This window comes from Lycium ferocissimum, unplaced genomic scaffold (genome assembly GCF_029784015.1).
Source record: "Lycium ferocissimum isolate CSIRO_LF1 unplaced genomic scaffold, AGI_CSIRO_Lferr_CH_V1 ctg3166, whole genome shotgun sequence".
NCBI lineage: Eukaryota > Viridiplantae > Streptophyta > Magnoliopsida > Solanales > Solanaceae > Lycium > Lycium ferocissimum.
The window spans coordinates 58,516-66,485 of NW_026725358.1; positions in this window are offsets into that span (position 1 = coordinate 58,516).

Here is a 7,970-nt window from a genome sequence, read left to right on the forward strand (position 1 = left end):
CTTTGTGTATGGAATAGGATCTGATGAATACAATCGAGTCTCAGCATGTTCAACTGCTAAAGAGATCTAGGAAGCTCTTCAAACTGCCCATGAAGGAACAACACAGGTGAAGAAATCCAAGATCAACATGCTCACCACAGTGTATGAAATGTTCAAAATGAAGGAGGGAGAATCTATTCGTGATATGCACACTAGATTCACCTCTATCATAAATGAGCTTCATTCTCTAGGAGAGGATATCACAGCTACTAAACTGGTGAGGAAGTTGCTTGGTGTTTTGCCAGATTCTTGGGACAGCAAGGTAAATGCCATTTCTGAAGCCCAAGACCTCACCAAGCTGACGGTCGATGAACTCATTGGAAACCTTAAAACCTATGAGATAAAGATGACCTTGAAGAAGGATGAAAAGAATGAAGTAAAAAGAGAAAATAGTCTTGCTCTCAAAGCTGCCAGAGAAGACTCAAGTGATGATGAATCTGAGCTGGCATATCTCAGATGAAGATTTATTAAACTGATCCGAATAAGTGGTGGAATCCTGCAGGCAGGAAGCTCCAGTAAAAACTCCAGAGGAAATGACTATCTCTGCCATAGGTGTGGTAGACCTGGTCACTTCGCTAAAGAGTGTTCTCTGAATAAACAGGGCAATTATGACAAAACTGCAAGGAGAAACCAGCTCCCTGACAAAAGGCTCAGAAGAAAGGAAGTTGTTGATGAAATAGTAAAGCAGGCACTTGATGCATTAAGGGAATCCTCCAGTGAGTCTGAAGATGAGGACGACGGAGGGGATACATCCATAGTGGTAATTGAAAACGAAGCCTCCAAGTATAAGTCTATCCTTGCCCTCATGTTAAAGTCAGATTCAGACAATAGTGACGAGAGTGATGAAGTGGATGAGGTAAATTTCTTTGAGGTAAAGAAAAACCTGGAAGCCTACTCTTTAAATAAACTCATGTCACTGTCAGGTGTGTTAATTGATGCCTATCATGCCTTTACCGCTGAAAAGGATGCACTAACTCTTGAAATCAGTAATTTTAAACTTGAAAGTGACAATTTGTTGGTGTCGATGGGAGAGATGAGAGATCAGGTTGATGAGACCAATTAGCTAAATATTATCTTGGAAGGTCAAATAAAAGGGGATACAAGAGCTTCTTTTAAAGGGAATGGTGAAGCTAGTAAAGTTTACTTAGAGCTTGAAGATAAGATAAAAAAGGCAACACTAAGTCTCACTACTGAAGTCTAGAGGAGCAACCAATTGAAGGAAGACATGAACAGAATTAAGCTTAATCTTGATAAAACTCTCAAGTGGACCTGGTCTTTTGATGTAATTACCTCCATGTACAAGAGCAAAGGAAGCAGTAGGGAAGGGATTGGTTATAAGAAGACACCTTACAATCCCCACAACAAGTATGTCTCTACCACTGAGAAGTGGCTTTGCACTCATTACGGGCAAGCAAGTCAATACAAGGAGTTTTGCAAAGCAAGAATTGAATCTTTTCAAAGGAACAGAGACTTCATCAAAAGGAAAGCGAGTTTGGGCATAAAAAAAATTGGTTCTCAAAAGAAAGGACCTTAGAAGAAGAAAGGGAAGAATGTGCTGCCTGTTTGGGCGAAGAGGAACTTGATCCATCCCTTTTATGACTATAAGGGACCCAAGATGGTTTGGGTTCCCAAAACCAAACACTGACATCATGTGCAGGTTGAGGAGAGAGAAGAGGAGGGTGGATGTGACAGAAGAAGGGGTATGCACATATGGGAGGTGCATGACAGCTTATGAACAAAGAACAAAACTACTGCTTAGTACGATCAAAACTATCCAGAGACTCGGTCTCTCTGTGACCCAGGTTAGTAATTCCTTCAGCACCTTCATATGTTCTTAACTATTTAAGTGCCAAGTCGATCAAGTGTCTTCTAATTCAAATTTCAAACTGCAAGTCTTCCAATTGACGCCTCACTTCTAACCCAATCTGTCTCGTCTCTCACACCTGTCCTAAAATGTCATCTCGGACACTTTAAATGCATCTCTCTTGTCTATCTCTCTTTTCATTTACCAAAATAGTTAGACCGTCGAACTTCTCATTCTCTCTTCTGTCCTATACAAGGCCGTCTAAACCAACTCTTATCTCATCACTCCTACCGAGTACAAATATCTCAAAACCCTCCTTCAAGCCAAATCAACATGAACTCTCAATCATCATCCTCATAGCACTCAATCTCCTCTAACCAAAGTATATCTACATCTCTATCTGATGTCTTCGAACTAAGAGGACCCGTGAATCTTGAGGAAAGATCGCCAGGCTCCTCTTCAAAAGAATCGAACGAAACAAGTGGATAGGTTGAGACGGGAAGAGGTAACATCGACAACTCTAAAGGACAACAGGTCAAAAATCTTAACAGGAAAGGAAATGTCATAGATGTCGTAACCGTGTCTCACCCAGAGAAGAAAACTTGGTGTCCCATCTGTGCTAAAGCACCTGGTGCCTCAACAGAAAACTTAGGAGAAAATATTCACTCCGATGGTGATATCATACTTCACTCAGTGCGCAATCAGATTTCTGAGGGTATGAAGGAAAATAAGAAAAGGAAATCAAATGGAATAACAAGAGGAGATGAGGAGAAGGAAGTGATACTCAATCTTCCTTGCAAAAGAAATGGAGGATAAGTGCCGTTGAGAGACATGAAATTGAACGGAGAAAGGAACATCTCTAAATGTAGAAGATTCTCTTTGGTATGATAACTGATGTAAACTTAGAAGAAGAGACTGGGATGAAAAAACTATGGGAGATGGTGGAATTTCAAAAGTGGACTCATCTTCTTACTCCACCGGCTTCTTGTGTGTATAAAGATGAAGTAATGGAACTGTATACAAATCTACTAGCCGAAAACTTAGGAGTACCAACCAAAGGGCTGAGGGATGTGACTAGAAGGGATTGCACCTCCTTCAAAAATGTGATTGTTAAGGAAGGCAAGACAGTCCATCCAGGAAAGCTCCTCAAACAGGATCTCGAGCCTACTTGTCAATTGGTCTTTGAGTTTATAGAAAAGGTGCTCATACCAAGAAGTGGAAGGGATGGCAGTGTCATTTCAGAACATCTTGTACTCATAGAAGCTTTGTCAACTCTTGAACCGATCAATCTACCAGCAATCATGATCAATCACATGATCAATGCAGTGAGCACCAGTGAAAATGATCCCGGTCTTCTTTATGGCTTTCTCCCGACAAATGTCCTTGGGCATTTTAATGTGAGGACTGGCACAGCCACCCTGGGAGTATAAGAGAATGTTATCTCCATGGCTACTTTGGAAGATTGTGAGTGTGCGCCTAAAGGAGAAGGCTCCACTATCTATGGTCTCACCAAAGCCCTCAAGGCAGCACATGCAAAAATTAAGAAAATGAAAAGTAAGAATGCTCTTCTAAGGGATCAGTTGAAGATCAAAGTGGAAGATCTTAGGACCCAAATGCTCCGAGATCAGGGCACTTATATTGAGAAAATTGACAATTTTCTTCAAGCCTTGGATCACCCCCAGTAATCGGCTCCTAGCATTTTCCTTCAGTCTCTGCTCCCCTCCCTTGTCCTCCCTTGGCTGATGTTGTAACCCCTATGTTCTCTACCTTTCTTATCTGACTGGCACATTAGTAGTTTATTTTGACATATGCTTGTACCGTTTGAGCTATTTCCTATTCTGATGATGCCAAAAAGGGAAGAATGAATATTGCATATGTAGTGAAAGTGTGGTGATGGGATCACTATGTCATGGGAAAGAATGCAGTGGATGTCTTTGGAAGATATGCGGTGATTAAGGGGGAAGAACATGTCGAATAACTGTCTTTGAAATTCACAACTGGGGAAGATGTGATGTGCTGAGCAATGGGGACGAACTGGAAGATTGATATGTGATGACATTGTGTATTATGTCAAATTTTGTCTTCCAGTAGAAATTGGTATTATGTTGCTAACTTATTACAGGTGCCTTGATAATGATGATCTGCTTCGCAAGGGGAACAAATGGGAAGCTGGTTCTCCGGGGGAACATCCGTTTATGAGTTTGTCATCATCAAAATGGCGGAAATTGATAGTTCTAAGTGCATTCGTGTTTTGATGATTGTCAAATTGTTTGTAACCAACTAGAGACCCGCTCTTTAACCTGCTCTTTGTGCACCTTACACTATCGACAGAGACAACTGTAAAGTCGAGCCACTTGTTGTACACAAGTACAACAGTTGAGCTGGCCCATGCTTTAGGTCACCCACATGTTCCCACTATATATACAACATGATGAAAACATATTGAGTAGACTTGAAAAACCTAATTCAAATTGTGCAAAATCTGCCGACGCAAGTTTCTCAAGATCTCTCAAGAACAAGGCCATCTACAGGCTGAAGAACCTGATCCAGGCACAAGATATTGTCTATGTTCTTTAGGTTACTGTAAGTCTTTGTTCACTTGTGCTTAAACTGTAAATCTACTCTTCCCAAAAAGAAAGTTGTTTGTAGGTGTTCTAAAATCTCAAGTTTGCTTCCACAAGCTCTTGAGTGGTACACTAGGCTAGAGTTATCTTAGTCGCATTAGTTGAATTCTCAAAGGTTGCTTGTTGGAAGAGTGTCTTCACAAGAGTCTTGAGTGGTACACTAGGCTGAAGTTAGTCTAGGTGTATTAGTTTCCTTGGCTAGAGTTAGTCAAGTGGAGGTGTTTGCAATTGGTGTGTTGCAAATGTGGAGGGACTATGGGAGTTAGTTCCTAGGTTGCAACTATTATAAGGGTGAGGGATTATGGGAGTTAACTCCTAGTTTGCAATAGGTTGTAATATAAAGTTGGTAGGTTTAGTGGAGTTGAAATCCTACTAAGGTAGGTTGTGGTTTTAATCCCTTGAGCAAGGAGTTTTCCGCGATAAAATCGTGCCTTCTTTACTTACTGCATTGCATAAGGGAACTGGTACATAACCAGGTTCCTCATATACTGTTTGGTGAGCGTGCAGCTTACATCAATATGGATGTGTTAAATGAGTGTTAACGTGATATTTTAGACATGTTAAGTACTATCGGGTTGAGTTTGGATGGAAATAATTGCTCTGGAATCAAGACGAATAGTGAGGTGCTTGCATTCGATAGAATCGACTAAGTTTTCAATATGTCTGCCTTCCAGCATGATTTCATGAAAATCCGTTAAGTATTTGAGAAACTTAAAACACGAAAGTTGTAGATCTTTGAAATATCGTTCCCACGGTATATTGTGGAGCTCGAACGGAGCAATGTACAAAAAGTTATGCCTAATTTACCAAACACTACGCTACAAAGACACGGGCTGCGTTTGAGGGCGCGTGCGATGGCCCGACATCGTGGGACGATTGCACAAAAACACCCTCTCTGACCATGGACCTGCAGGGGGTCGTGCGTGTATGTGCGTCACGGAACCAACGTGAATGGGTCGGGTTTTCGGGTCAAAAGTTAGATTTTCACGTTTCTCTTATATTTAAGCTTGGGGTTTAGTTCTCTAACACCCCTAATCACGAAAAATCACCCTAAGGCAAGAGAGAATAAGTCCCAGGCCCCAAGAACCCTCCAAGGTAAGTTCTATGACGATTCTAGGTTGATTTCAAGTTTCTAATCCCTTTCTAACTTAAGTAAACCCTTCTAATTGATAGAGTTGTGATTGGAACACCATTATTGTGCAAAGAAACCCTAGAACTCGAATTTAAGAGGATTGAACTTTAAAAAGGTAATACTTCTACTCTCTAATAATTTATAGTGTGAATTGATGAGTTCGTGGGAGAATAGTAAATGGGTTTGATAAAGAGAATCATATGAACTTTGCTCGGGTTTTGGATTGTTGACTTGGGATTGTTTTAATCATGTGGGTGATGAAAAATGATGTTAGTTATATCTATTTGGGATTGTAGAATCACCTAGAAGTAAGAGAGTGTGAATTGGGTGAAGAAAACACCATTAATGAAGGTTATGGAGCTTTATGCCTACCAAGTGTTTGATAAAATGCTTAGATTACCAAGCATGGATATTATTGCTAATATGGAATCCCTTTGACTTGTATTGCTATAGATTAAAGTTGAAAGGGGTGATGAACGTTGTATTATGCTCAAAGGCCGAAATTAAGATATGTGAGGCTAACTCTCAATGTTTGGGAATGTTAATGATTCTTCCTACGCTACGTTTCTTTTACAACGTTACGAATTGCCTCAGAAATATAGTTCAACTTAGTCTCCTTGAATAGTTTCAGAACTTCTATTCCGTAGTTTCGTAGTTTGTTCATGACTTTCATTCTGAACGTTGTGAACCCAGAACGTAATCTAATTAGACTCGTGTTTTATACCTATGAGTCTCAGTCTAGAAATAACATGTTTATAAACTAGTTAAAGTTTGTGTCTCATAATCAGCTCATAAAGTCATGTCTCAGCTAGTATATTAATAGTTAGCACTACATATCAGCACCTCGGTATGCTTCCATGTCAGTATGAATTCATGTTCAGTATCTCATATAGTATTTCAGCATGACTCTCAAAGCCATATTAGTATGCTTTCATGTCTCAAGATTGTTACACCTCGGAAAATTTTATGTCGTTGCCTAGTGAATAGGCTTACGCAGGGTAAGGAGTACATGATGTTTCTATAAGTAAGAAAGGTAATTTAATGATTTTAATTAAGATTCCAAAGACGTTGGAAGTAAGAGAAGAAAGTTCGTTAAAGAATGTCGAGCACAAGTTATATCTTGAAAAAGGATGTGTAAAGTATTGAGTTAATGTTGACTTGATGATGTCTTAAAGAAGAGTTATAACGCTCTTTAGATTGGTAATGAAGTATTAAACAAGTGTCAAGAAGGTTCCATAAGGATTGAAGATCAAACGAACGACAGAAACAATTTCCGGGAGGTGGGGTTATACGACCGCTTATACGGTCCGTATAACATTATACGGTCCGTATAAAGGTCCATATAGCACCCAACAGAAATATTGTTTCTCTGATGGTGAAGTACGATCACTTATACGGACCGTATAATGTTGTACAGACCGTATAAGTGTCCGTAGAACACCCGACGGGCTGAGTTAAGTTCAAGTATTTAAATGTGATCCCACTTCACTAATTTTATTTCCCACACTTCTCCATCTCTCTCAAGGCTTCTGGGGAGAGTTCCACACACTTCTCCTACAAGAATTCAAGAGAAACTAATGATCAACTTCATCAAACCAAGAGAATCAAGTGCAAGAAACTCATTAGGGTTCATCCAAGACAAGGAATCTCATTAGAGGTGGAACTAGGGTTTTGCTCAAGTGAAGTGTTTCCACTCAAAGCTCATTCCAAATCAATCAAAGGTAAGTTTTATGAGCATCCCATGTTCTTTAAAGTATTGAGAGGTTGAAAGACTTGGATTAAGAAAGAAGTAGAAAATGGGTCATGAATACAAGAATAGTGGCATTTTGAGTAGTAGCTTAGAATGAATCATGATTCTTGACATGTTGTAATTATAAATATGTTACAAATGACATTAAGAACATGGGGGAAACATTACATTGGGGTGAACGTAATATTGTACTATGACCATGATTATGGATGATTTGAAGTGGAATTTGGAGATTTGGATAATGTAGGTGAATGAAGATTGTTGCTTATGATATTATGAATGTTATTATTGACGTTGGGAGTTGATATATGATATGGAGGGAGTGGCATAAATAAAGGAGATGTTGACCAATTTTTCTCTAGCTTTAGTTCAAGCGTGTTTACGTTATTGATTATCTAATGCTAGTATGAACTCTCTTGAAGGTAGAAATGTGAATACTGGAGAGGAATATTCAAGTGATAAAGTAGCTAAATGAAGAGGTATGTGAGGCTAGTCCCTTCTTTCTAAGGCATGATTCTTATGACATAATACTCCCTATCTCTTCATGACTTTCTTACATCCCGAAAACTATGAGCCAATATTGATAAAGAGCTTCATATGAGATAAGGTAAGAGATAAGTT